Source organism: Erithacus rubecula (genome assembly GCF_903797595.1).
Source record: "Erithacus rubecula genome assembly, chromosome: 2".
Lineage (NCBI taxonomy): Eukaryota > Metazoa > Chordata > Aves > Passeriformes > Muscicapidae > Erithacus > Erithacus rubecula.
In genome coordinates this window covers 104,611,002-104,638,542 of record NC_136685.1, presented here as the reverse complement: position 1 = coordinate 104,638,542, position 27,541 = coordinate 104,611,002, and the positions used below count along the sequence as shown (strand labels likewise).

The following is a 27,541-nucleotide window of genomic DNA, read 5'->3' as shown; positions in this document are numbered from 1 at the left end:
TGAGCCAGCAGCTGGATAGATCAAAGCTGTAACAATGGGACTGTTATTGTTTTATTTGAAATGCATCAGATTCTAAGTCAGTGATATCCTCCTGAATTAACAGCCTTTCTAATTAAGGGAGAAGGGTAAAATTGTGATCTTGCAGAGACATAAAGTCAAAAAGCTGTGTGTAGGTGGGTGGAAGGCTGCTGATTGCATGGAGAAATGGGTGATATGAATGGATGGCGCAGAGCTGCTGGTGGGCATGGCAAATTGATGAAAAGCAAAGGTTCAGTAACTTAGAGGCTGCCTGGATGATTGATGTTAAATTATTGTGAGTGCAGTTGGGGCACGTGTGAGACGTTTTCCTTTTGAAACATAAATGAAATAAACCAGTTGAGTTGCATTAATCAATTGTGAACCATTTGTTTATTCAGTTCTGTTTTGTAGCACTGCAAATGAGATGGGTACACATACACAAATAAAGGCAAAACTGGCCTAACACACAGTGATTCATGTAAAGCACCATTTTAGTTTGAAAGTGCAGTGGGAGATGTCTTACATGTCAGATAATAGCTTGCATTATCTTTTTAATTGACTATGCACGTAACAGGTTCTGACTTTTTGGCAGAGGATTTGTTTGCTTTCTTTGCTACAGACTTATGCCACAGCCTATTTTTGTGTAGAAAATTGGAATACTGAAGGATTTAAGAGGCTTGTTTTCTGTAAATTATTACTCTTCACTACTGAAAAAAAATTGCCATAAAACTCCACAGACTGTCAGAAATGCTGACAAATGTGATGAAATACTGTTTTTCTTTTTTTTTTTTTCCTTAACTTATAGAGTTAAATGAATCATAGATTTTCCTGGGTGGGAATGGACCTTGAAGATCATCTGCCATGGGCAGGAAAACCTTCCACTAGACCAGGTTAATCAGAGCTTCATCCAACCTGGCCTTAAACACTTCCAGGGATGGGGCAACCACAGCTTCCCTGGACTACTTTTTCTAGTGACTCACAGTCCTCTTAAAATGAGCAGAATGGTTCAAACATCCACAGAAAAGTTATAAAGTGTTAAAGAACCTTTTAATAAATGTCAAGAACTGAAACTTTACATCCAAAGCATGTAGCTGCAACAGAATTTGGTAAAGCATCCCCTCTTCAAAATTCCCTATTCAAAAGCTACTGGAAGCAAACTCCAGAGATTTATTTGTGTGAATGGGAAGAGATATCCCAAGAGTGAGGAGTTCCTCTGTGAGGAACTCCCACTGTAAATGACCATTAATGTCTGTGGTGTAGTGAAGGCTATGCCATGGAGTCTGTAAATCCAGACAGGCTCCAGTGTACAGCCAGGGATAGCTCTGGGATTAAATCTGCTGCTGAACCTAATCACATTGGCAATCTCAGCTGCCTTTGTGAGGTCTTGTGCTGACCAGGAAGCCCTGGATATTTGGTATGGATTCTCAGGTCTAGACCTGGGGGAAATTCCCTTTTCTCCTCTTTCAAAGCTCTTTAAAAGCGTCTTTCATCTCTCCAGTGTAAGTAGGAGAGTTGTGCTCTCGCTGCCTTTTTGCATGTGGGTCAGTATATTCATGATCAGATGCTTTGAGCCAACAAGCTCTGTCTTTAAAGTGTCAAAAAATCCATTCTTTGTATAATTTCCTGTCACTCCTATTTCCAGACTCCATCAAATCAATCATTTTGACAACCTGACACCAGCCAGATACACTACTGGGGAAAATTTATACATAGGAATGTTCCTGGTTTTGCATGGTGCTTATTAGACTTTCATGCCTTTTAATTTTATGATTTTTCTAATAAAAATGTTCTTTTGTAGGGGGTTGACAAAAACTGAGCTTGAGTTTATGGCAGACAAATTTAGGAAGTATGGTGATCCAGGAAGCTGCTAGACAATTTTCTGGTTCTTTCCTCAGGCAGACTGTATTTCACATCACAGTTTACATTACAGATAATGTTAAATAGCATATGGTTGCATTCTTTGGATTAAATCCTAGCTCTTCCTGAGTTAGTGATATAATTCACATCAATTTCAAAATCATACTCATTGCCTGATTCATAAGGAATATTCTTCAAAACAAAATGGTATCCTTGGGAGAAATTTCAGCCTGGAAAAAGCAGGAATGCAAATCATCACTAGAGTCTCGTGGAGTCTGAGGGAAAGCAGAGGGTGAACAAGTATTAACTCTTTCCTGCTGGGCAGTTCAGCATGCCAGTAGAAGCTCAGAGCTCAGTTCTGAAAAGCTGGTTGTGATTCTGCAGCTCAGCTGTGGTTTTTGAGCTCTCAGGATCCATCTGTTGTAAACAGTGACAAATATGAATTCATGGCTTTCTTTTTCCGTATTCTTAACTTCTGGCATGCATCAGAGATCAGAGAGGGATTTGGTTGGCTCAAAACAAGCAAACTGATGCAACTGGGTTTGTGATGCTCTCAAACCACAGAATAATGGTACTGTAAATTATTTCATGTGTTTTCCCAGAGCTCATTCCATCCAGCCCTGTAATTAGGTCCGTCAGGGCCGAATGCAGGCCAGATGAAATCACTTGCATTCCACCTGCCTGCACTGGAGCAGACTTTTGACTATATATAATATGTGGGAGTAAGTGATAAGATCACCATGAATAGTCCCTCTGTTCAGTAATGATCATGGGGAATTCGAAGAATGTCTGAAGAGAAGCATCTTTCTTTTGGAAGGAATTTATTCGTAGCTTTAGGAAATTTCAGTTTCAAGGAGGTTATAAAGTGCCTATGCAGACTATTGCCTGTGTTTTTATAAGTAAAATAAAATCCCAAATTGTTGCTGTCAAGCTGTTTCAATTGGAGAATTTTTTCATCAGAATGGTAGCAAATTCAGTTTGAAAAATATAAAAGTATGCCTTGCAATTTTTCCATGGCAAGCCTCACTAAAGTGAGCACAATCACAGGATTTAAATATGTGCAAGATGAAAAGATCAAGGCCCTTCTGTATTGGGGTTTCAACTTCACACAACCTCCAAGTGGTCTTGTTAGAAGTCCTATGTGAAATTCTTGCATAAGGCTTTGTTTTGAGAACACATTGAACTGACAACATAATTTCAATCCAGGATGCTTTCAGCTGATTTTTTTCTTCCTTTCTTTCTCCAGTGTAAGTTAGATGTAGTTGAAAATCTACCTTTTAAAAAAATTATGTTAGGTAATCTTTAATATAAAACTTCCCAGAAAATCAGTGTAAATAAGAATGATCCATGAAGTTTTATGTGATGTTTTATTAGAAAGCATTACAAAATGAAACAGGGTTAGCATAAAATTTGAGTGAGACTTAATTTATACACTGAAATTGATTAGAAGATTTAGGTGATGCATGAAAAATTTGCCAAAACTGTCTTATTAAATGAAATCCAAATTTCAGCTGTTTACTCATATAGTCCAACCACTTGAATGTCTCTGCAAGTTTGCATATTTCCTTTATACATTATTCTTCTTTATTTATTTAGTATTATTGTCTCTTATATCTCTAAAGGCATCAAACTGAAAATGCCATTATAGTTTTTAATTTTTACACTAAAAATGCTTAACCTGATACTTTTAAGATTGGAATTTCTTTCTTCTGGTCCTGTGTTAAATGTCTGTATATGTTTTTATTCAATTCTAACCAGGATCACTTGACCATAGTGAGATCATGAATATTTGTGTGTGTTCATGAACTCTGGATAAAAATTTCCAGTGCTGAAACCATTACCATTCAAATGATGTGAAAATATTCAAAGCTCATCTATCATGTATAAGCTCCAGCAGGAATGCTTTTTAAAATGGGAAACAGCAGAAAGTTTAGTGAGTTCCTGTGTTGCTGCAGATACATCTTGGACCAACAGAGTTAAAATGAAAATATAAATAGGACAGCACTATGTGCCTGTACATGCACAAGTGTGAATTCTTCTGCCACTGCTGACTCTTCAGCCACTGGGCCAGCAACAAACTTCAAGTTGACTTAAATAAATCATCACCTAAGTGGTTTTAAAGGACAAAAATGGACACATGCAACTCTCCAAAATCCTTTTTTGTGCTCCAAGTGAGTTGTAATGAGAGTTACTCTTCTTTTTTTCATTCATATCAGTGGTGGAATAGGATATTGAGGAGAAAATCTTTTTTGATCAGAGTTTTATGGAGAAAAAGGAAATAACAAAGGGACACTAAATGTAAAATATGCTGCTTATTCTATTGAGATTACATTATTTTGCCTTGACTTTATTATGTTGTCACAACATTTTTGTACTAACAAACTGTTCCCCCCAAAAAAACTTCATAAATTATTCTACTGCCCGACTAATGACACCTTTTTTCAGGATTCAGGTTTAATCCTTAAGAACACAAGGTGAAAATTTTGGGAATCATCACTTGGTATTTCCCCTTGCTATTTTTTCTTTGTAATCCTTCACAGAACTGTACTACTCAGAGCATGCAGCTCTCACCAAATATAAATAAATTTCTATTTCCTATTTCTGTTATATTTTCACCGCTTGCAGACTAGCTAGGGTTTAGCACTTAATTTCTGTTCCATGTATTTATTTTCTACCTTTTGAGCACACAACTTGGGTCCATTTGCAAGAAATTCCTGTGTGTTTTGCACTTTCCCTCTCTCCTTTGTGTGGCACTCATGGAGCTGTGGAAAAGGTCTGAGGAGCTCCCTAGTGGCATTTTCTGAGTGTGGAGAAGGGAGTGCACAGTCCAGTTTTAATCCCCTGATTTTGGCTGATTGTTTTGGGGCAATGATTTCAGTGTTCTGCTCTAGAGTGGGAGGTTTTTATCCCTCCTGAGTCACTGGGGAAGGAACCAGTGATGCCTCAGAAGCAAACAGTGGGTTCCACCAGGGGGAATGAGGCAGTTACTGCTGTGATCAAAGTATTTTCTTATGGTTTTCCTTCTATTCCTGCCACAGCCTGTTCTACAGAAAGTTTTTGTTTGTTTTCTGTGGCAACCATAGGCTTCTGTTAGAGCATTCTGCACATATTTGCAGCTGGCATATGGGTATATGTTGATTTTTACTTTTTTTTTTTTTTTTTTCATTAAATGGCTTTGTGGTTTGGAATGTTAATATTCCAGCTTGAACAGAGGAAATAATATAAAAGATTGAGTGCTGTGGGAAAGGGGAGTGATGTATAACTCTGTCATTTCAACACACAATCAAAACCTTATCAGAAACAGAATCTCAAAATTTGGAATACTCTCTTCCCCACATCAATCTGGACATGACTTTTACTGCTCCTCTTACAGCTCTCTGTTGACAGCAGTGTTCCTTACAAAAGCAGCTTGAAATCTCAGCATTTACATCCCTTAAAACATTGATCCCTTGTTCCAACACATTGTAAAATGTCAACTGCTTGTTAGCATGATGCAATTAATGCACACACAAGGCAGCAGCAAAGAAAAGGAAAAATGTTTCTGCATGAAATAGAAATAGAAATGTGGGAATGCAGGTCCCTGTTGCATTGCTCCGGGTATAAAGTTTTTGTAGCTTTCTAAGTTTGCTGTTCCCTCAGCTGTGCTCATGTTTCTGCTTGTCAATCCAAACCTTAACCCTGATCACTGAACCCAGTAGTAAAAAGGAAAGAGGCAGTGTTCAGTTGGGGTTTTTCCCCTATTAAAGTAAAATAAAGACATGGTAAAATGAGCTTGCCACTGGGAAATTGCAATGGCCAGCTTAAATTGTAGTCTTTGTCTAATTTCTGTGTTCCTTGTGTGATCCATATTTGTGGTTTGAAGGCCCTAATGCAGGTGTTTGCACTTGGATGGACAAACCCCCCACTTTCCCTACTTTTTTTGCTGTGGGATTTTTAGGAATGTCTCTAAGAAATGTCTTCTTCCTGCTGCCAGAATTAGGATGAATTGATCCACGTGATTTGGCCAGAAGCACTTTGTGGTCTAAACCTACCAAGACAGCTCTCCAAGAAAAGAACAACAGTATTGCTCTTCTGTCTCCCTCTTTGCTGTATCCCCAGGTGGATGCTGGTCTTCTTAATTATCTTCCAAATGGTCTAGCAGTCCTTGTTTTAAGGCAGAAATTACTGCTCTGCCTGGAATTCTACTGCAGTGCTTCCAGTGACAGCAAGAATAAAATATTTCAACTTTTAGCATACTGTACAGCTGACTACCCACACTGGGCACCAGAGAGGTTTTGTATTGTTGGCTTTGGCAGTTGCTAGGGCTAAATACTGCTCCATTATTTTTTTATTGTGTCCTGTTATAGAAATTGAATGTTTGAGTTTTTAGAAACAAACAGAAAATGTTTGCTATCCCCTCCCTCCAGGGTTCCTTTTCCTGGCAATGCTCTCACAGTGCCATTCACATGTCAGCTGTGTGTGGAGAGAACCCCTTTGTTGTTGTGGTCTCTTTGCAAGGAGGGGGTCACTGAGTGCACAGGTGCAGAGGCTGTGGTGGGAGCAGGACATCTCAGGGGCAGCTGTGCATTTGCTCATCATGGATTTTTAACTTGGCTTCAGCTTTAGGTTAGAGGTAGACAAGTAGAATCAAAGCAAAGGTGTGTGTATCTTGTCCCTGGTACAGCAGTGGCAAGAGGGGATTTATTCTGTGCAGTATCTGGAGTGCAATCTATGCTCAGGTGAGAGTGAGGATGGATCCTGTGCTGTCTCATCCTCTCTGTTACTCAGCAGCCACACTGGAAGCACTGGCACTGGTAGTTTGTTTTTTTTTTCTGTGATCAACATGATTGGTGCCATTTGTGGCTTTGCTATGGTGCTGATTTGAAAAAAATAATATGTAAAATTGTTTTAAATAACAAAGGGCATAAACTCTTCCATGTTGTAATTTACATCTAGCTATACATTAGTATCAAGTAGCAACTAATTAGCACACATCTTAATAGTTTGAAGGGCCCAAAAACTATTCTGTGGTTCCCACTGTGTCTGGAAATTAGTTGAGTCCTGGCATGCATGGTGTAATCAGCAGGTTTCAGTGTGGTGATTTATAAATTGCACAACATGGTTTAAAGCTCAGCTTCACAAAAAGTCAGAGAAATGGATTGCCTGATGTGCAGCAGGCCAGCTGTGTGATTGTACACTCATTTCTGTGCCTGCAAACTGAAACTCATCCTGGACTTCAAGCCTGTTATTGTTGATAAAATTAATCATATACTTTGATGTATTATCCTGTAAGTATGCACAGAATTCCCATTTGACAATCCATTTGGTAGCTTAAGGAGGCCCTGGACTCCAATTAGCACCATGTGATAGAGTTAGGCCTCAGTGCCACCTCTTGTGAATTGTTAGTAAACGTTGCCAATCAGCTGCTTATATATAAATTTTGTGGTTTTTTAAGTTAAAAAGCAAGACTGGTAAAAGCAGATGATATCTTTTATCAGGCTGACTGCTGAGACCAGCCATTAAGCTTTTGGACACAGGCTCTTTTCCAGGTCTCTGAAAAATAGCTCTGATAATGTCACTTCATCGTGTGTGTGGTCTTGCTCCAAAAAGATTTGCAGTGCTGTGTTGGAGGTTCCAGTTCTTTCCTTGTAAAAAGGTGACTGGAGATGACTTGTAAAGTTGTGGGAGGAAAAAAGAAAGTTGATATAAAATGCCCCTTTTGTTGCTTGTTCTCGCAGGAATATTTCTGGGGTCTTTCTTCAGCGAACAAGGCTAGAAGCTATTCCATTTTTGTGCCTTAACTTCATATAAGCCTGAACGTGCTTCTTCAGAGGATGTTCACAGAAGAATGAAATGTCAAAGCCTGTCCCAGAACAGTTCTTAGATCCCTGACAAATGAAGCTGTTCTTATGCTGCACAGGCTCACTGCATGTTGCCTAATACAGGAATCCATTTTATGCAGGACCAGAGTTTGGTTTTTTCCTGTTTACAGAAAAGTTTCAAGTAAAATTCATAGTTCCACCTGGAGTTATTAGGGTTGTCCAGCTTTGTTTGGAATCTGGATACGAGGTAGGGCTTGTGTTGGTGAAGTCCATTTATAGACTTCCTTATGGCAATGAGTGATACCAGTTGTCTCGTCTCTGCAGATCTTTTTATATATCACTAGTGTTCCTTAGCCCTTATCTCAAAGTGTTTCTTGTTCTGTCCAGACATCAACAGGCTAGCTAATAACTAATGCCATTTTTAAAGCAAGAACCCAGAAAACAGTATAAAATTTTTGTCTGTGCATCTGTGGAAAAATTCCAGGTGGTGTTAGAATGCAATGCAGAATGCAAAGCACGGAGAATGTGAGCAACCCCTCTATGAGATTGTTAAATCAGGTTGAGTTTGTGCTTGCCTAGTGCTTGGCTGATCTTGGCAGATGGCTGGCAGCAAGCTGGCAGGGATTTAACCTGTGCTAGCCATGGGCAGTGCTGTCTTATCTAAGGGCAGCAAAAAGAGTGACAAGGTGTTGCAGCTCCTTCTGCTGCTGTCATACTCCTACAAACTCAGCTCTGGTGGGTTGTCTGTCATGACTTTACATGAAGAAAGGGTTTTATGCCTTCATTTTCAGAATTGCTATTTTAATTAGCCCTTTGAAGGTTATTTTTTTTCCTCTTATCTCACAGCTCCATCTACTGTTGGTGTACTTGGTGATATTTAATCTCCAGTTTTCTCTTAAACTCACCCACACAGCAAACAGCTGTTTTTAGCTTTTGTGCACTCCTGGACTTCACCACCTTCTTTGTCCTCCTTGGTCTCCCCCAAAATTCTCTGCTGCTTTCCACTTGCCTGTGATTTACTGTAAGTGCTGTGAGCATCCCCAGGACACTTCTCTGAGTGACAATTTTATTAGCTCTCTTTGGGTCACAGACTGAACACTGCTGCATGAGGGGATTGCATTGCAGATGGGTAACATCTGCCTGAAAAGTCTTCTTGTCTGTGCACACATCTAATTGTTGTGTTCTTGTTACTGTAGCAAACTTGCCTTGATAATTGCAGTTTTATTTCACCAAACTGAAATGGTTTCATAGGTTTTAGCCTCTGTCTCTCCTGGCTCCTTGTACATCAAACATCAGCTTTCCTTTTGTACTTCCAGGTTTCTTCACCATGATTCTTGTTGCCCTTGCTCTGTTTCTCTTGCTAATAAGTAACATACTCTCACCCCTGACTAGTCCAGGGCCCCACCCTTTGTTGTTCATTTTTTCCTTTTTCCATTCAACACCTTTATACCCTTTTTGTGGCTTTTTGAAGTGAAGGATGCCACCACAACACCAGACAAGCTGTCTCATTATCCTTCTTCGGTGTCTCATATAAATTCTCTTTTCTGTAAGGAAGGCAGTTTCCAGGCTCTTGTGCAGGAAGTATTTCCTCTCTGCTTCCAAGGATCCCCCAGTTTAGCTGTGTTTATCTGTGGCAGCACTTCCCATGAGCTCTTTGGGGTGTGGAATAACTTTGGCTCTGTTTTGGTACAATGCCAGACAGAATGCCATGTGGCCTGACAGTGATACTGACATGTCCTTGCTGAACATCTGAGCTGCAATAGGGTGAAGCCTGGCCATGTGGCAGATGGGATGCTTAGAAACCTTAAAATTTAAAATGAATGTTCAGGAGGATCATTATCCTTGTATTTTGTAGCTCTCATGCTGCACTCCTCTGATAACACTCCCGTGCTACTGGAGCTTGTCTGTTACTCATTCTGGAGTGAAATCTTCCCAAGTTTATGTTGCTCATCTAAGGAAGACATGAAACACAATTAAAATCAGCTAGCATTTATTTTGGGAAGATATAAATGTGGCAGCACTGTTCAGCTGCTCCTTTGTGATGATTATTAATCATTCAGGATGCTTTATGAATGTTAAAAGCTGTCCTGGCGTGGTGCAGTGGGGAATGGGATGCTTCATCCAGAGCTTCCAACACTCCCAGCTACAGCCAGTCCTTCTCTGTGCAAAACATTTCCCATGAAGGATTTAGCAGAGGCATAACCAAATCCTGTTCTGAGGTGTTTGTCTGGATACTGTACTTTTGTGGACTATGGGAGGGGTGTTTCTGCAATACTGAGATCTAGCAGATAACACCAGGTCTCATATTGACCATCTTGTTTTGTTGCTTCATAGAAGGAAGAGTTTCTCAGCACATCAGTCTAATTAGACCATTGTTTATCCACCCAGTCCAGAGCTCCTTTGTAAGTTGTTCACTCATAAACTAGTAATCACAGTTGAGTAGCAATTGCAAATGTGGTGCTAATGGAGCCTCTCCCTCTCTCAATGCATCAGTGTAAAATGTCGGGTCACTATTGCATGGCTTTCAACCAATTGTGTATGTGCACACATGTAGGGATATAACTTCATATATTATCCTGTAATTAGTATGAGAAAACTTTTTAAGAGTATCAAAGTGACTGACTTCAGCATGTAGTTTGTAGGTCTGATGTGTTTCACAGCTGTATTGGCTTACAGTGTTTTATAATGTCAGCCTATCACTATTTGCACTGCTTTCTGTGGAAATGTCAGGCTGTGAACCTCATCAGGAGCCAATTTTGTCCTGAAGAACAAAGGGAAAGATGCATTTTTTTGTACTGTGGTATAGTCACTGCTGGAGTATCCTGTCTATTGCAGTGACAGGAACAACTTGCAGGTTGGAGGGGAGGTCAGGGAGCTGGGAGTGTCATCAGTGTTACCTGATCCAAAGGCTTAAGACAGCCAAGACCCAAAAGAGCCACCTTAATAACTGAGGGGAAATCTTGGGGAACAGTGGGGAGCAACTGAAGCGTGTGGGACATGGGCTGGTGCTGCTGGGAAACTGGTGTTTGGTAAATTTGGAGGTAATGGCATTATTTCCACAATTAGAGCCTGCTCAGTTTGTGAGGGGGCAGCTGAGGGTTATGATATATAAATGATCAATTTGTGAAGAGGAGCTTTGGGGAGGAGCAGTTATTAACTGCTTCTGTACAGCAAGGCAGCTATAGGATTTCAGATGCACTCCCAAAGCACAGCTTAACAAAGCCTTTTGGATTTTCCTAGCTCTGCTTTGGTCCATGCCAACCTCAGTAATTGTCATGGCAAATCCAGACCAACAAAAATCAGAGAAATGCTCCGTCTAGTTCTTGTTCTCACTAAGTGGGAGACTTCTTCATGATTGAATTCTGAACTCTGTTGCCATGGCTGAGTGTCATGGATGACACAATGTTGGCAACTGATGAAACTGCTGCAAAGCCTGCAGACTGATAACAAATATTGGAATCAGTGAGCCATAGTTAGAAGTTCTTGTTTTTATCCAGAAAATCCAATTTTTCAAGCCCAATGGAAAGTAACTACTCCCGTAAATTCCTTGTGGCACACCTCTGGATGTCTTACTCCTTAATGCCTTTATTGTGTGTTGTGGATCTCTAATCTGTTGAGTTATTCTGGAGAAATGAGGGTGAGGTTCAGTGATGAACTGTGTGACAATCACTACTGAGTGGCCAGTCTGCCTAAAAGCTGGGCCAATGTCACTGGAGGTTCTGGATTACCCAAGTGAATCTCATAGAGGGCAGTTGAGAAGGTTTCAGTCTTTTTCTCTGCAATCTGTGCTATGCAGAAAAGTCTACACATAGAAAGCAGTGAGGGAGAAGGGAGTGCTGCCCTGTACAGGGATTACCTAGAATTGCCTTTGTCACCCATAAAATGGCTTTAGCTCCAGGCCAAACAACTCCCATTCTCTCACTGCATATTCTCAGCTCCATATTCTCCATGGATATACCATTTGCTATATCTTGGCTTTTCCCTTTGTCCTTGCTTGTCATTCAGGTGTCTCTGATTATCCCTAAACTGAATCTGTTTGTTACTAGTAATAACTAATGATTAGAATATTTGAAAAATATTACTATTTTCCTGAAAATAAAGCTAGTGCTGGGCAGAATTTACTAATGCAAACTTGAGAAATCGTGGGTGGATTTTGTATTCCCAAAGGGTGAAATAGTTGACAAGAGCATGGCAACTGACAAACAGCAACACAAGGAATTTTTGGCATTCATAGCAAGCCAAGGAGAATACATGCTGCTCAGAAATCAAGTGGATAATGAAGCATTTGGCTATGGCAGAACAATAACACCCAGACTGTCCTGGAGTTCAAAAAACATTTGCAATGTTACAGAGCTGCAGTGGTGGTTTGGTGCATATGGATGCTTGTGTGTGTGTGTGTGTGTGTTTCCTAAAAGAAAATGAGTCTTCAATTATTTAAGCTTCCAAATGCCAAACATGATTGGTTTATGTTTGGACTTAGTTTTAAGGTGGTCTTTGAGAAGTATAAATAAGCATTAATTTTAAACCAATCCAAACTTCAGCACTGGAGTTCACTGCTTGACCTGTAATGAGATTTTGTGGCCCATGAAGGCTTATCTTCATCAACAGCATTTGCTTTCTGTAATTAAACCTTATGATGGTCTTGCTGGCTTTCCATATTTTACATATAGCTTGGAAGCTTGTTTGATCCTCTTCGAGTCCAATTTTTCTCACAGCAGTCCTGAAAGTAAAAGCTGCACTTGAGGTCCTTGAAATTAAATGTATTAAAGAACTTTATCTTATTTTAATTAAGTACACCAGGTTGCACAGTGGATCTGCTTAGCACAGGAACTTGCTGGAAATACTGGGAATGAGAGCTAATATCCAATCAGCAATTTCTAAAAAATCTGGGCTTTATTTAAAACATTTCAGCTGTTGTTGTGTCTGGTGCTTTTTGTATAACAAAATGGCAGAGTGACTTTACAGCAATTAATAAACTCCTTGTTTTGATACTTGCTGGTGCTTCACTGTGTGCTGCTTTGCAACGTCAGGCTGCTGGTACAGCCTGAGCTTTTGCCTTGCAAGGACAATATGTCACCTTTGTCAGATGTTTCCTCTTTTGGTCCTCAATCTGTTTCATAAATGCTTGGAAGTTCTGCTGTCTTTTGTGGATTTCTTTCTTTCCTTTTTCTCCCTGCTGCTTCTGTTTGTTAGAGTTAATTGTTGTAAGACCAGAAGGAGACACTTTATTGTGGAGAAGTTGAATAAGAGAAGCAACCAGGACATGTTGTCTTTTACAAAAACTTGAGGACCCCCTTTGTGAAACTTAACATCAGTTAAAAAAAAAAAAAAATTACTTGCCCTTTCATTTTGTTCTTCAAGTATTTCATACCTTGATGTTCTCTGCTACAGGCAATGTTTTATATTCTGTTTGCTGAGCTGGTGAAGTCTGAATGTTTCATAAAAGCCTCTTTGGGAGAAAGAACCAAGCAATTTCCCCTTCATACGAGCAGCAGGATTATTAGGGCTTCATAATTCCTTACTCTGAGGCAGGAGCCAGAGGAAAGGAAGGTGGGCCAGACTTTCAGAATTAGAGAGAAAAATCCCCCACAAGCAGCAATTTATTGCATTAGCTCTAAGCCAATTTACTGAGTCATTCTTGTGGTTTAAAGGGTTTGTATTCTCATGTTGCACTGTGATTCCATAGTTCTGAGGCCATCATAAAAATGAAGACCTGGGAGAACATACACAGAGACAGGCGTAGGCAACAATCCTGCTGTTTCTCCTTGGACACCCATGCTTGGGTTCCAGGGATGGAATTTTTGTCAGTTAGCAGATTAGATCAGGTATCTGTCAGCTTGGTTTCCTGTTGTTTAGAGCTTGTTCTTATGAATTTAATAAGTTCATGAGACAATGAAAACTCATCAAGAAAACCATTCAACATCAAAATACTGCCTATGGCTCAAAGCTCCTGAGAAGCAAACTGCAGAAGAATATTCTGAGAACAGTGTAGTTACATGCTTGGTCTGATCAGGTATGGTCCCCTGGCTCATGGCTACTTTTGCTAGAAGAGTCTTTCCTGTACTTCTTTAATAGTTAAAATCCAGTGTTTGCTATTTCCTTTTTTTTTTTGGGGGGGGGGGGGCAATAATCCATGCTGTGCAGGTGCTGTTACATTGTTAGCAAGTGAGTGTAAGGCACAGCACACACCGAACTACAAGGAACTCACAGTGGGAGCAAAAGATGTGACTGTCAAGCATTTGCTTTTCTCTCTTGTTGTATTAGACAGTCTCTTCTTGTTGGCACCATGTTGACTCTATCCCTGTAATAAACAGTGAGCACAAAGACAGGGGAGTGCATTTTGTTCCCCCACAGTGAGACAAAGGTGAGAGCCTGCTGTGCCACATGCTTGTAAAGCTGACATCATTCTGGCTTTAGGTTCAGGTGAATTTGCTTCTCTTTCCCAGAACTTCAGTAACGAGGATGCCACCATGCAGCTGCCTTGTTAATTCTGCTTGTTGTTTGGAGAAGGGTCAAAAATCAGCGTTTGGCTTTGAACACATCAGGTACTGCCTGAAGGACCCAATCCAGGGGTGTATTTATCCCCTTAGGAACTGATGTGGGCTTCTCTGCACTGTGGACCCATGGAGTTTCACTTAGCAGCTTACTCATTAACAAATGAATTCCTAAATTCAGTGTAGATGGTATCAATAATTTCCCAGCCAAGTTCAGCCAGTTCTGCCTAGCACACATCTAAATGCTGCTGAGGTAAAGCAAGCAATCAAAGAAAAACCTCCAGACTCAAAAGTGTACCTGGGTAATACTTGCCATCAGCAGTCCTACTGAAGCTGGTGAGACTGTCAACAACCCCATGCTAAGAAATTTCTGCTCTACCATATGACAGCAGTAGATAAAATAACACAGCCATACAGAGAACCCCAGGACTTCACTAGCTTTGGAAGTGGACAAATATGCAATAAAAGAAGGTTTCTGCCAGAATAAAAATAAACTGGGATCATAGAATGACTTGTAAGAGTTAGGTTGGGAAGATCAGACCTGAGGAATTAAAGATTTCTTGTTTAGTTGGGTTTTTTTATTATTAATTTTCTGGACATTTCTTAAGTACTTGCAGCTGTAAGTGGAGGCAACTCTTTTCAATACTGTTGAAAATCATTAAGTACAAATCTTCATATACTATTTTACTTCCCCCTCTTGTTTTATTTTGCCTCTTTATTTCTTGCATCTCAGAAAAATTTATGCAGCAATTCATTAATTAGCTCTAGAAATTCGTAGCAATGACTGAATTGCATTCAGTAAAGCCATCTTTAGTGCAGTGTGATACAACTGTGCAGGTCTCAAATTCCCTTTTTCCAGATTACTTTCTTAGTTTTGCTCTACAAGAAGCCAAATTATTTATATCTGTATTATGCATTTGTAGACACCCAGGCAGCATGTTTTCCTTGTAGAGCCAATTTGTGCACAGGGCTTCTTGCCAAGAAAACAGCTTTCCTGACATTTAGTGAATCTCTGAGTCAGTTTAGCTCAGCACAAAACTTGTTTGCAGAGGACCTGTTAGCTGGGTAGAACATCTCTGAGAAACTTTCCTGACCCCATGCTGGGGACAGTAATCACAGAGAATGGCTTCATTGGTAAGGAGAAAGAAAAACCCAACATGACCCATCTGGTTGCACTTGAAACAGACATTTAAAATAGACAGTTTCTCTCAAAAGCAAGTTTTAATAAATACCTTTAGAAAAATCTCTTGGCTTTACCCTGCTCCTGTCTTGTAAGGGGATAATGCTGTGCAGAGATCTAGAGGATTTTTAGGAGCCTGGTCTCCTAGCTTTAATCATCTTGTGAAATTCCATATAGACACATCATTTGGGGTTTTTTTGCAAGTCTATATCTTACTCTAGAAGTAGGTAATCTTTGAATCTCTGTATCTCAGCCTCAGCTGGAAAAATAGTTCACTTTATGCATGTTCTGATTGTTAGGAATGAAAGCTCTATTTCAGAGTGACTGCAGGAATTGTAACTCTTCAGCTGTGCTGGTAAGAATGTACAGCCAAAAAAATGAGATATAAGATCTTTTGCTGGACTACTTTTGAGTTGATCTGGGATGACAGAACCTATTTCAGACCAACAGTTATTCTGAGGTTTCCATGGAGATTAATGATGTCAGAGGAGCAACATCTGAGTGCAGTTTGCTAGAAAACAAAGCTATAATGTAGTGGAGAAGTCAAGTCCTTGCATTTTTGTAAATTCACAGAACAGTGAAGGCCATTTTCTCAACGGATTGCAGTTTGCTTGTGATTTGTGCTGACTGTGAGCTGAAGTCATGCTTTCAGTGTGGTGTAAGGGATGATTTCACTACTGCCTCATACACCATCTGTTGGAGCTCCTATTGATGTTCTCCTCACCTGCACATTTTAAGTATTCTTGTATTACTTTATTAAACCCTGGCATTTTCTGTCTGCTCTCAATTGCCTTGTCTTAAGGATGATGGCCAAGTTTCCTTACAAGTATATTTGCAATGGGCTAGTATTAAAATTGGAATAAGTTACAGCTCTGCTGAGTTTTCTGAAATGTAAGAGCTGCCACAAAGGACAGTAGTGGGAAGACAGTGGAGAAGTAGCAAAGCAGGAAAATATAAAAGATTAACAGAGGCACAATTTAAACCTAAAATTTGACCCTTAGGAATTTGGAATTTGTTACCATTACTTGCAGTTTTATAGAGACTAAAACTCCACTCCACTGCAGAGAGATTGTTGCCGAAGGATCTGAATGTGTTGATAATGAAGGCATTGTATTTTGCACAGGGCTTTTGCAATGGTAGGGATTAGGAGACCTGAAGGTGACTTGATAGCACTGAAATTCCATAGCTTTTTAGCAATTCCTGACAGGGAATCAGGCTCTGCAAGCACTGCTGGTTGCCTGTTATTACCTAGTGTGTATTTCAGTTCCACAACTGTGGTTTTGTTATTCATTACTTAAGGAATTCTTACAGAAATGTTTGCCAAAATAGAAATCAAGAAGCAGTACTTGAATTTGGCAGAGTATGGGGGAATAAGACTTTCCAAAATAAGATAAATGGAGGGAAAAAGCTTTAAGATTTTTATGCATGAGTTGAATTCAATTTTATTACTAAAGCACTTGTTGACTCTATGGAAGCAGCTGCCTGTAGAAGGGAGCTCATGTCTATTGAACAACAGTCAGAGTAACAGGAATGATGGTAAACAATGTCAAGTCTCTGCTTTCCCTGATTTTATCAGGAGATTATTAAGCAGAAAACAGTCTTTTCTGGAGCATCTACTGTGCTTCAGGCAGCAATCTTGGCTCTTATTTCTTAACTATAGTTGTAACAGAAACAACTTTTGTGTAGAGGGGAGTGCCAGATTATGGAAATTCGCTTTTGTGACTTGCACAAGTTATCAAAATGTACTCATGTTTCAGAGACCTTTTTTTTTTTTTTTTTTTTTTTTTAAAAAAAAAGAAAGCAAGTGTCAAAGCACCTCTGAGCTCAGATCTTTTTATGTCTGAGTTCAGCAGAAAAGGACTCATTTTTTCCCCCAGGCCAGTTTCTGAATTCCTGAAATGCAAAGCTTTCACAGCAAGAGAATGTCCTACTCTGATACAAACCGACTGACAGCTCCTCCTGAAAATCAGGACAAGTTAATACATTCCACATGTTCCCTGCCCCAGTTTTGCAAATTGATTATTTTGAAAAGCTAAGTAAGCCTATCTTTATTTTGCAGGAAATGTTTGGTGCCATTAGGCAGCAACGCTGTTGTAAAGAACAAAGCTGGAACAGCTTTTGATAATGTCCTCAGAGAAATGGCCAATTGCTGTACAAGTGATACAAACAGGACTGTTTGTTCTCACTAGGTGCTGAGCACTTGGAAGTTCACACACTTCATCAGGAGCCTGAAAAGGAGTGAAATTCTTTTGAAGCCTCCAATATTGGTCCATTTTGAAAATCTGCCCCTGTGTCTGTAATCTGCCCCTGTGTGACTGTTCTACAGTAATGCAGTTCTAAGTGCTTGATGGTTATCTGCATGGTGGCAGCTGTTGTCTATTACTTGATTTCAAAAAAAGGGGAATATTTGTTATGGGATTATGTCCTGTGAAGCAATGCAGTCTTTTTGCAGGTCTGGGCATAGCAGGTTAGCAAGTCTCATAGATATCAGGAGTTATCTCAGTGTGGGAAGTGAAGCCTGGGTGTAACAACTGCAGGCTGTGATCTTGTTCTTGCTATTTCCTGTGAGAGATTAAGGTTTAATGAAATGTTCTGTAATCCAGAACAGTGTTGAAGCACCTTTGTGTTTGTTAAATGGACAGAGAAAGTTCAGAGTAGAGGGAAGTTACTGAGAAATATTATTGTTCCATATGCTTTTAAGCACATTCCTTCAGGAGAATAATCTTTCACATCAACTGAGTCATGCAGATGGTTGCATAATTGATTGATGTGTTATGTGCAAGTATCCTCCTATCCATCTAAATTTCTCCCTTCAAACAATGCCTTTTGACTGGGTTCTGTTACTGTCTAACCATGTTTGGCAATGTTTTGGTATGCTGAGTTTACTTGACCAAATACAAAGTTTACTTAACCAAATATAAAGTAACAGCCTGACAAATACAGAGATAAGAATCACTAAGCTTGCAGCAGTGCATAACAAATTTTTTAATATTGCTGGGGGGTTTTATACTTTGCTATAAAAAAGAAACAGTCAGATGTCTGCTTCTACCTCCTTATCTTCTGATGACCTGTCACCCCTTCTCTTTGCCCATTGTGCCAGTGGTTTTTGGCAATGGAAGAGCCTTTCATAGGTACAGACCTCCACCTCCAGTAGTGGGAGACCTCACCCACTGTTGGGAGCAGAAAGAGAAGAAAAGAGAGAGAATCCTGTGCCCAGGTCATACTTAGCAAATCCTTCAATGCTGCTTCTTGTTTTTGACAACTTTTTTCTCTTTCCCCCAAAACTGGAAAGGCAGATGCATAAATCACAAATTAAAAAGGAACATCAGACCACTTGCCATGAGTCTGTAACTGTGTCACATCTTGGTTGGCAGGAATAATTGGTCTAGGTATGAAGGCTGAGAATTCTACTGGTGGGTATCTCAGTATGAGACTCATCATTTCAGTTTCTCACTGCAGGGACAGGAATGCTGTGTCCTCCAAGCCTGGCATTTCTGCATGGAAGGGGATGTTTGGAAGTGCACAGTCTGCAAATAGCTGCATGGCTGACTCCTTGTTTACCCTCAGCATGAGTGTCTGCATGCAGAGTCCTGCAGGTGCAGCCAGCACATGAGCATTTTTCCCACGCTCTGCAGCCATCCCATCATTTTGGAGCAGGGCTCTCTAAGTTGCTATCTGATACTTTGAAGCTTTGGTGTTTTTTTTTAATCAACTCTGTTTGCCACCAAAACAGTGCTCATTTGCTGCAGGAATTTTCACTTTTAAAATGAGTAAATCAGTTGGTCCAAGGGTTTTGTATTGCCTATATAACACACAGTAGCAAAGACTAAAAAGTTGCCAGTTCTTTGCATACTCTTAAGAAAGGACTGGTTTTAATTGTGTTGATTCATTAGCATTTTGATGTAGCAACATAAAACATCCTGATATGTGTGTGTGTTCTTCAGTTTATAAAAATGCTTCTGTATGGGAAGAAACCCCATAATTAATAAAAAAGTTGCTGTAATTCTTTCCATGTTAAGGACCTTGAAGGTGCTCTATATTATAAAGACAGAAAGGTCTTTGTCTCTTAGAGAGGAGGGAGATGTTTGGGGGGATGGAAGGTGCAGTGAAAGCATCAGGGGCTTATGCACACAAAACTTTGGAAGAGGAGAGAAGAGCTGCCTTACCTAGTGATGCTTAATAATGACAGGAAATTAGTTTCCACCAAGTTGGATTGGTGGTTAATCACAGAAGAGTTACAGCAGTTAAGCCAGAACATTCTTCTGTGCATCAGTTTTTGATGCTCTGGAGAATTGCTTCTTTCTTCCTTGAACTGTGGGGGGTGGCTCCAAATGTTGTTAGAAAGATCAGAAGATCAAGTAGAAAGAAATCTCTCTAGCTTCAACTTTGTCATTTCTGTTCCAGTCCTGAAACCATGGCTTTGTGTCCAAAGCTTTTTGTCTGTTTTCTTTTCAGCTCTTCACATTTAGTTACTTGGTGATTAATAATTAAACTTGCCTCACCTAAGTGCTGTGCTAGTTTTGTCAGTGAACCTTGTCCATAAAATCTGGAACCTTAAAAACTGGTAGAAATATATAGCTGTTTTCCTTCTGCAGTGCATGGGTTTTTTTGTTTGTTTTTTTGAACTCTATGGGAAAACTGAAGAAAACACCAGGGCCACGTGAGGGAATTCCATATTTGCTTTTTGGCATTTAATTTCCATAAGGAGGAGGATCCTGTTGATGCATAACATTTTTTTTTTCCTTTTCCAACTTGAAAATGTTATGAAAGCATTAAAAGTTAGTTCCTTGTTGTCAGGGTTCCAAGACAGATGTGTGTGTAGTAGATTAGATGTAATATTTGTGGAGCTTTGAAAACAGCTTTTGGGCTGGTGTTTCATTAGCAGGATATGAAGCTGTATCATCAGAAAGGGTATTAATTCTCAAATGCGTGTTTCCTTTTCAAAACTGATGAGATTATAGACAGATAATGTACCATAGTGATTGCAGAGCCATGAGCAGATCATTAGTGGTGTAAAAGCAGAGGAATGAGCTTTTAGAACATAATTTATTCTTTATGGTAAATAAGGTTCATTGTGCCTAAGATCTTACCATGTTTTTACCATTGTAAACCTCAGAATGAGATGGCTTAAAACTGCAGAATTGGACTTCAGGAAGATAAAGCATCATACACAGGAAAGGCACTTGCATTGAAAAATAAAACCCTGACCTCCACTATCTGAAAATCTGTAGAGATAGCATCTACCCCTGGTAGGAAATCCCATCAGAGCATCCATAGAACCTCTGTGCTACTCTGTGGCACCAAAAGCTTTGCCTGCCCTGGTGCTTCTGCTGGTCACAGTCCTGAAGATAGCTGGGTAAACCCAGGAATAATGTCTGTTTTCCTACAGAGATTTTTAGGTGAGAGTTGCATTCATTGCTTCTCTTGATCCAGCTTTTGCAGTCCACTTAAATGGGACAGTGATTAGACTCTTTGTGAGGAAATTACATATTTAACTGTCAAATTGCAGAGATGGAGCTATTTTCAGGAATCCAACTGCCCATCCTTGTGCAGCTAAAAATGGCTTGTCCTGCCTCAGACAGAGGGATGAAGGATGTGCAGGCCAACGAGGCATTTGGACCTGGCTGTCTTGCCCTTTCAAGATTGTACTGCTGGAATTCCTTTAAATACTCTTCAGCACAGAGTTCATGCAAATTAGCTAATTACCAGCCTCTGCTCGGGCTTCCATGAGTGCTGAGTAGTGGAACAGAATGATTTAATTTCCCTAACATATTCTCTTGGCACTTTTGCATGCGGAATATGTTGCTCCTAAAGCATCCCTTGATACCAGATCCTTGGCTGTGCTCCAGAAGGAGTTCAAGTTAAAAACCATTCAGTAATTCCAGGGTTGGCAAACCTAGAGTTGTCACCTTCCCTGCTTCCTATAATTTTGCTGTCTGTAATGCGGGTTTTCCTCTTCTCTCACAGAAGATGATCTTGCATAAGTGTTTAAACTGTGAATCAGGGATTACAGCTGGCACTGCTTATGCATATGATATTCTCTTGGGAGAGTAATTAAACTGAGGTGAAGTGATCACATGAATCTTAATATTTGCAAATTCATTACACTTAAAAAAGGACTGTAGAGTTCTCAGTTACATTGGCAAATGAGTGTGATTGCCTCCCACTGTAATTTTCAGCTTTGCCTTGTGCTCACTCTGAAATGTTTGCTGCTGTCAGAGGCAGGAGTAGTGTATTTTAATTTCCCATTGAAATTCTTGTGGAAGGCTTTGTGTGTAGGGTACAGGAACATTTTGACTGGCTAAGTGTAAATTATTTAAATCCCAAAAAGTTTTGGGATGTGGCCAGATTTAAGCTAACAGGAAAAGGAATTTAGTCGAGGTTCTGTTTCTCCTCAGTAGTTGGGTCCAAATCCTGGAAACACTCTCAGTATGTATTCACTCATTAATTTTACTGCAACTATCAAATAAATCTAAATATAGACATAAGTACTGGCAGGTATTAGCCAGCTAGTTCTATTAATTGAAACATGCTGATGTCATTGAAGATTCCTTTAATGGTAGCTGCATTCTTTAGCTGCGTAGATACCATTAAAAAACAAAACATGTTTTAATCCTCAGACAGGAGGAGTAGTGTCTACATGTTATTTATATAAGCCTTGGCAATCAAGAGGAAGTTGTAGATCTACTAAATATGTGTTGTTGATTGCCTGTTTCTCATCTTACTACTGTTTCAGTGGCCAGAGAGATCACAATTTCCAACTGAGAAAATTGATTTCATTTTCATGATGCTTGATAGTTAGACAGTAGTGTTTCCTCCCTGTAAAATGACAATCATAGAACAAAAGCATTGGAAGTTTCAGACATCAGCGTGTTTTACGTGTTCCTCTGCTTAACAGAGATTCCTTTTGCTGTGTCTTTCCAAAATCATGGCTTGAGACTCCATTTTGATTTATTTTAACAGCATCAATCTCATAAATACCAGAAGACACCCTCTTCCAAGGCACAGAGTGAAGTTATCTTTAGTCAGGGGTGTTAACCCTTTGTGAGTGTTGGTAGATCACAGTATTGATGTCACTGTTGGACCTTGCTACTCACATCTCTTTTTTCTGATGGGACAGCATGGAAATCTGTCTCACAAAGCTCATGTTGCTCTTGTTCTTCCTTCAGTCCTTGCATCTTTTAAATCCAGGATTAAAAGAAGCTGGATTGAAAATTTTAGGTAGTAAATCTCATGCAAGTACTATAATTTGTTTCAGTGACCTAAACATGGTAATAAGGGTAGTGCAGAAAAGTGCTTTGGTCCCTCATTTGTTTTCTATTTTAGGCAGCTAAAAGCAGCAGTCTGGCACTAAGATAAAATCCAGTTTATTTTGCAGCCTTTAAAGATTTGTGTTCCAATTTACTGGGTATCCTTATTTTTGTAATGATTAATTTCAAATTAGACTAAATTTTAAGAGGAGAAGTATTTCAGAATTGTGTGAACTGGAAACTATGCAGCAAAAACATTTACCACTTTTCTTTCAAACTTTTAATGACTTGTTCTTTAAGCAAAGTACTCCCAGCCAAGTTGCATAAGTTGCTTTCAGGATCACTTCTACCCACTGGCTCAGCGTGGGCTGGTATTTTATCTGTCACATCATGCATGTTTTGTCATTTGTCTGAGTCTGCACATCTGAATTCTTGATTATAGGGCATACTGGAAATCAGTATTTTAAATTATTGCTTGTATTTCAAGGGGAAAGAAAATAATTTAAACTACTGAAATTGCCAGAAATTTTAAATTAATATCTACTGTTGTATTTTCAAAGAGCCTAAAGGGAAGGTTGCTTCTTTAGGCATCTTCAAGAAATTGATACAGGGTTTAATGCAAGTCCACGACTAAACTAAGTCATACCTCATGTGGTTTTGCTTTGAATTGGGGTTTTTTTTATTGTAGTTCTCTCCATGGCTTCTGAAAAAATGGTAATTACTGGTGTTTGTGTGCTTCCTAGTTGTTTATGGTAACAAAATGCTGGGAAGGGTTTGGAGTGCACAGAACCTCAAGAGAAGTGTGGTCCCTGCACCACCTGGTCTGTCATTAATCATCTTTTACATCAGATCCTTCTATCAGCTGAGTAACTTTTAGATTGCAACCTCTAGAACTGTTTGTTGGAAAACTGATCATGGCCCAAATGTGGCTTTTAAATATTTAATAAGATTCTGCAAAGAGAAAAAGAAAATCCGTGTGCTGTGGTGTCTGGGGTAAGAAATATGGAAATCTTTGAAGTAAACATTATTTAGAGTTAGAAAATCTTTTCCAGGGCAAAGGACAGCCAAACCTTGAAATAGGTTGATTGCAGAGTTAGTTTCCTCTGGAGCAATAAAGATGAGAATTTGTCACTTCTATCAGAGTGGAATGGACTTTGCCCTTCTGGAATAATGGAGTACATGACTTTTATGAGACTCCTGCAGTTCAAGGACCTACTGTTGGGTTTGGGTTTTTTGGTGGTTGTCTTGTGTTTAGGATTTTTGGTGGGTTTTTGGGTTTTGATTTGTTTGGGGTCTTTGTCTGTAAAGATGCACAGACCTTTTATAAACATCTTTCATGAAGCTAGTGTCAGGATTAAATTTAATAAAAAATGTTGAAGTTATAGTACATTAACATTCAAAACTCCCTGAAATCAGACACTTATTGACTTATTGGGATTTACTCTTTCAATCATTTATTAAAGCTAATATCTGTGTCCTTCTGCACAAGACTTGTAGCCTTTGAGTCCTTTAGAAAGAATTACATTTTGCACAAAAATTTAAATCTGTTTAGCTAACAATGAGGTATCTCAAAACAGTCTCTATGCATTGGAAAAAACCCATGTTTTATATATATATATATTTTTTTTATATATAAGTAAACTTTTTGTACATATGTGTGTGTGTGCACATATATCTAAAATCTCAAAACCTGCTGTTAAGGCTCAGGTTATTTTGAATAAGATTGGCAGCACATTAGAAGATTAAATCTTTTTGGTTACTTTGGATCTTTTAATCACTAAATATTGCATTTACAACAGCCTGCTCATTTTATGGAGAGAAATAATTTGAAGTAAAGCTACCCAAAAGCCAAGATCTTATCTAGTAGCAAAAGCTGTGCTTGTTTAGTATTTCCAAGCACGTAAAGCACAGCTGAAAAAAATCAGATTAAAAGGAAACCAGTGTTTATTCTTAAGTGGAGTTTACCACTAGTCACATCTTCTGCAGCTGACAGTCACTTTGATGTGCCACTTGATGACATCTTCATATTGATTTTAATCTGTCCTTTTTAGTCTGGCCAGTCTATTTGCATTGTTTCCCTAATGTTGAGGGATCACTGCAAATAGGAGTCTTGGTGTCTTTAATGTGACTGAAGCCATATTTTCCAAGAAATTATCATTCTGGTAAACCGCTCACTTTAAGAGTGTCTAATAAAAGTGATTTAATAGAGGGAATTACAAAACTAAGCAAAGTTTAAGTCTTATTATAAATTACAGATTCCTCTGCAGCATTTATTTTGTGAACATTTGGAATGTACCTAAGGAAAGTGGTTTTGGATCCAAGCATATTCAAAGCATGGAATAAGGACAAAAAACCTGCAAATGGACTGAAAATCTTGCAGATCCTACATGATGAGGTGATGAATTTTACTTTGGCTCAACTATTAGGAATGACTATTAGAAATGTTGCCAGCTCTGATTGAGGAGCACCAAAATGAAGTAGAAGCAGGGTGCTTATTTCACCATTAACTTGTGTGGTAATGGAAATCTGTTAGAGGCTTCTCTGGGGATAATTCTTGAGATAGATTGGGATAAATCCTGTGATGACAAGAAGCAAGAATGCATGTGTTAAACTTGGAATGAGCTTCCAGGCTGCCCTGGAATCATTTGGTAGGTGCTGTGGCAGTGTGTGACTGTTACTATCAGAAAGTTGACCTTATAAACTAGTCAAAAATCATAAGACAATGATTAGTGAGCATTTGTGATGTTCAGAGGAGTGGACTGGGGGATGCAGGTAGAATTGTGACCCCAGGGAGAAAGACTTTGAGGGACCTTTGACTTGGCAAGTTATTTGGACTTGATTTGCAAATGTATTTAAAGATGGAAACATTGAAATGATTCTCTGGGGTTCACAGAAGGGTGGGAGTTAGCTGAGTCTCACAGGTGTTTTTGTTCACATCACTGAACATATTATCTTTATATCCCCCTGCTCCTTTAGAGTGTCCCTGGCTTTCAAACCTGGACTTGGAGTAGCTCTGTCTGTCCAGCTGAGCAAACCTCTCCCATCCCACACAGTTAGGATGTTAAAGCACAAATGTGGTCAATGTGCAATGTCAGATTAGATGTTCTGGTGAAAATTGACCTTTGATACATAAAATTAATACCATTGCTCATCTGCTGAGTGAGAAATGCAATTATTCTCTTAGGTCATCTCTGTTTTCTGTCATTCATAGGCTTTTCCTTGTCTGTGAGAGGGGTCTGTTTTTCTGGGGAGCTTTCCAAGCATCTGATGAACAATGCTGTGTACAGCCAAGTGTATTACTGTAGTAGGATTTGATTTTCTAATCCCAAAGAGATGTAAAGAGGAATTTTCCCTTGTACCTCTTAATTTTTGGTTTTGTTTTGGTTTGGTTTTTTTTTGTAAAAGAATAGTTGAATATATATAATATGCTGGAAATTAAGGTGAAAATATCAAGTTGTACTCTTTTAATTCAAGATCATTGGTCCTTCCAGATGCAGACAAAAATTTTAACTTCAAGAAGCTAATTATCTACATACCAGCATATATTAAAGAAAAATAAGACTAGCAGTCTGTGAAAAGGTAAAACCTTATCATTTATTGTAAGATTTGATTGGAGAAAATGTCTTTAAAGTCATTAATGCTGTCTAATATTTTCTGTTCAATTTAGTTTAGGGGGTTTGGTTTTGTTTGGTTTTTTTTTTTTTTTTTTTATACTTTACCCCTTTCTGCTGTTATCTGCCCATGAGAAATCTATTCAATATTTTTTCAATAAATAACATAAAACTTAAGCACAGATTTTGTCACTATATACTGCTGTGAGGCAGAAGAATGTCGCAGCTGTTATTCAGAGTAGGAAATGAAACAAGGTGCCTTTAATTTTTCTCCTTGCTCTCTGTTCGAATTTTGTACACAATGCACAGAAACCTGCCTTAAGTATTCTTACTTTCAGTTGATTCCACCTGTATTCCTCACTGTTCCTCTGGTTTTCTGCCTATTTAGGTGGTTAATGTTGCTATTAGCAATATCCATACCTGTTGCATGCTCTTGACTGTTGGTTATGTGCAAGAAAATAGCCCCCAAGGTTGTATTTAGCAGAAATTGAATCTCTTAAAATCTGTATGTTGAGGTAACATTCTATTGCATTCATCCCACACAAAACAGGCAATGCAATTTAGAAAGACTTGCTAATAAACATAAATTCTAGTTCATTGAGCAGGTGGGACTGTCCTGGAAGGAAAATCATAAACTGAACCAGATCACCTGGTTCTTTATCAAGGTGTATGTCCTCTGGGTTTGTAGTTTTTGTCATCTTTTTAAATTGTTTGCTTGTCATACTTGAGTATGAACATTATTTTTAAAGTATTTATTTTGAAACCGTGCAAAGACCGTAAGAAATGGTGTATAATTAATAGTTGAACAAAATGCTCACAGACAAACAAATTATACTGGCTAATCCTAATCTAAAGACTCCCCAGGTTAGTGATTCTGGATCCAGCATCCCTCTGTCCTCATTAGATCTTTATTTTTAATTTTTTTCTCCTGTTTACTCTATTCATTGTCTTCTATGGGAATCATTCTGCAGCCATCTTGAACATTTGGCAAGCACCTCTTTTATCCTCCTTCTCCAGCAGAAGATGAATAAGATACAATTCTGCTGGTGCTTCAGATGGTTTGTATCACTCGAGACAGGCAAGGTGCCTCAAGTGCATTACACTGATGAGAAATGGCTGCTCCTGCTTCTCCTTCAAACCCTTCCTGCAGCCAGGGCTGCCTGGAACTGTGCACACTGGTTGCCCAAGGAGCATCCAAAAGGAGCAACTAAATATCCTGTCTTTGCTTTCAGTTATTTATCTCTGATCTTAATGGTGTTTCAGAGACAACCAAGTCACATTTCTAAGTTTTACTTGTGCGTTTCAAGCTGTGCCAGGGGAGGTTCAGGTT

General features: G+C 39.1%; 1 protein-coding gene across 8 annotated transcripts in view; it reads left to right on the top strand.

Annotated features, from left to right (window-relative positions):
* Window positions 1-27,541, top strand: part of PLCB4 (phospholipase C beta 4) — a 182,301-nt gene that overhangs the window by 55,127 nt on the left and 99,633 nt on the right. The window contains exon 3 of one of the 8 annotated variants that reach the window (XM_079298541.1): window positions 10,011-10,078. The exons of 6 other annotated variants lie outside the window; for them this stretch is intronic. The gene's annotated coding sequence lies outside the window, so the exon portion shown is untranslated. Of the gene's footprint in view, window positions 1-10,010; window positions 10,079-25,918; window positions 25,924-27,541 lie in introns of those variants that run through there. One more of the 8 variants, XM_079298542.1, reaches the window with a different exon arrangement.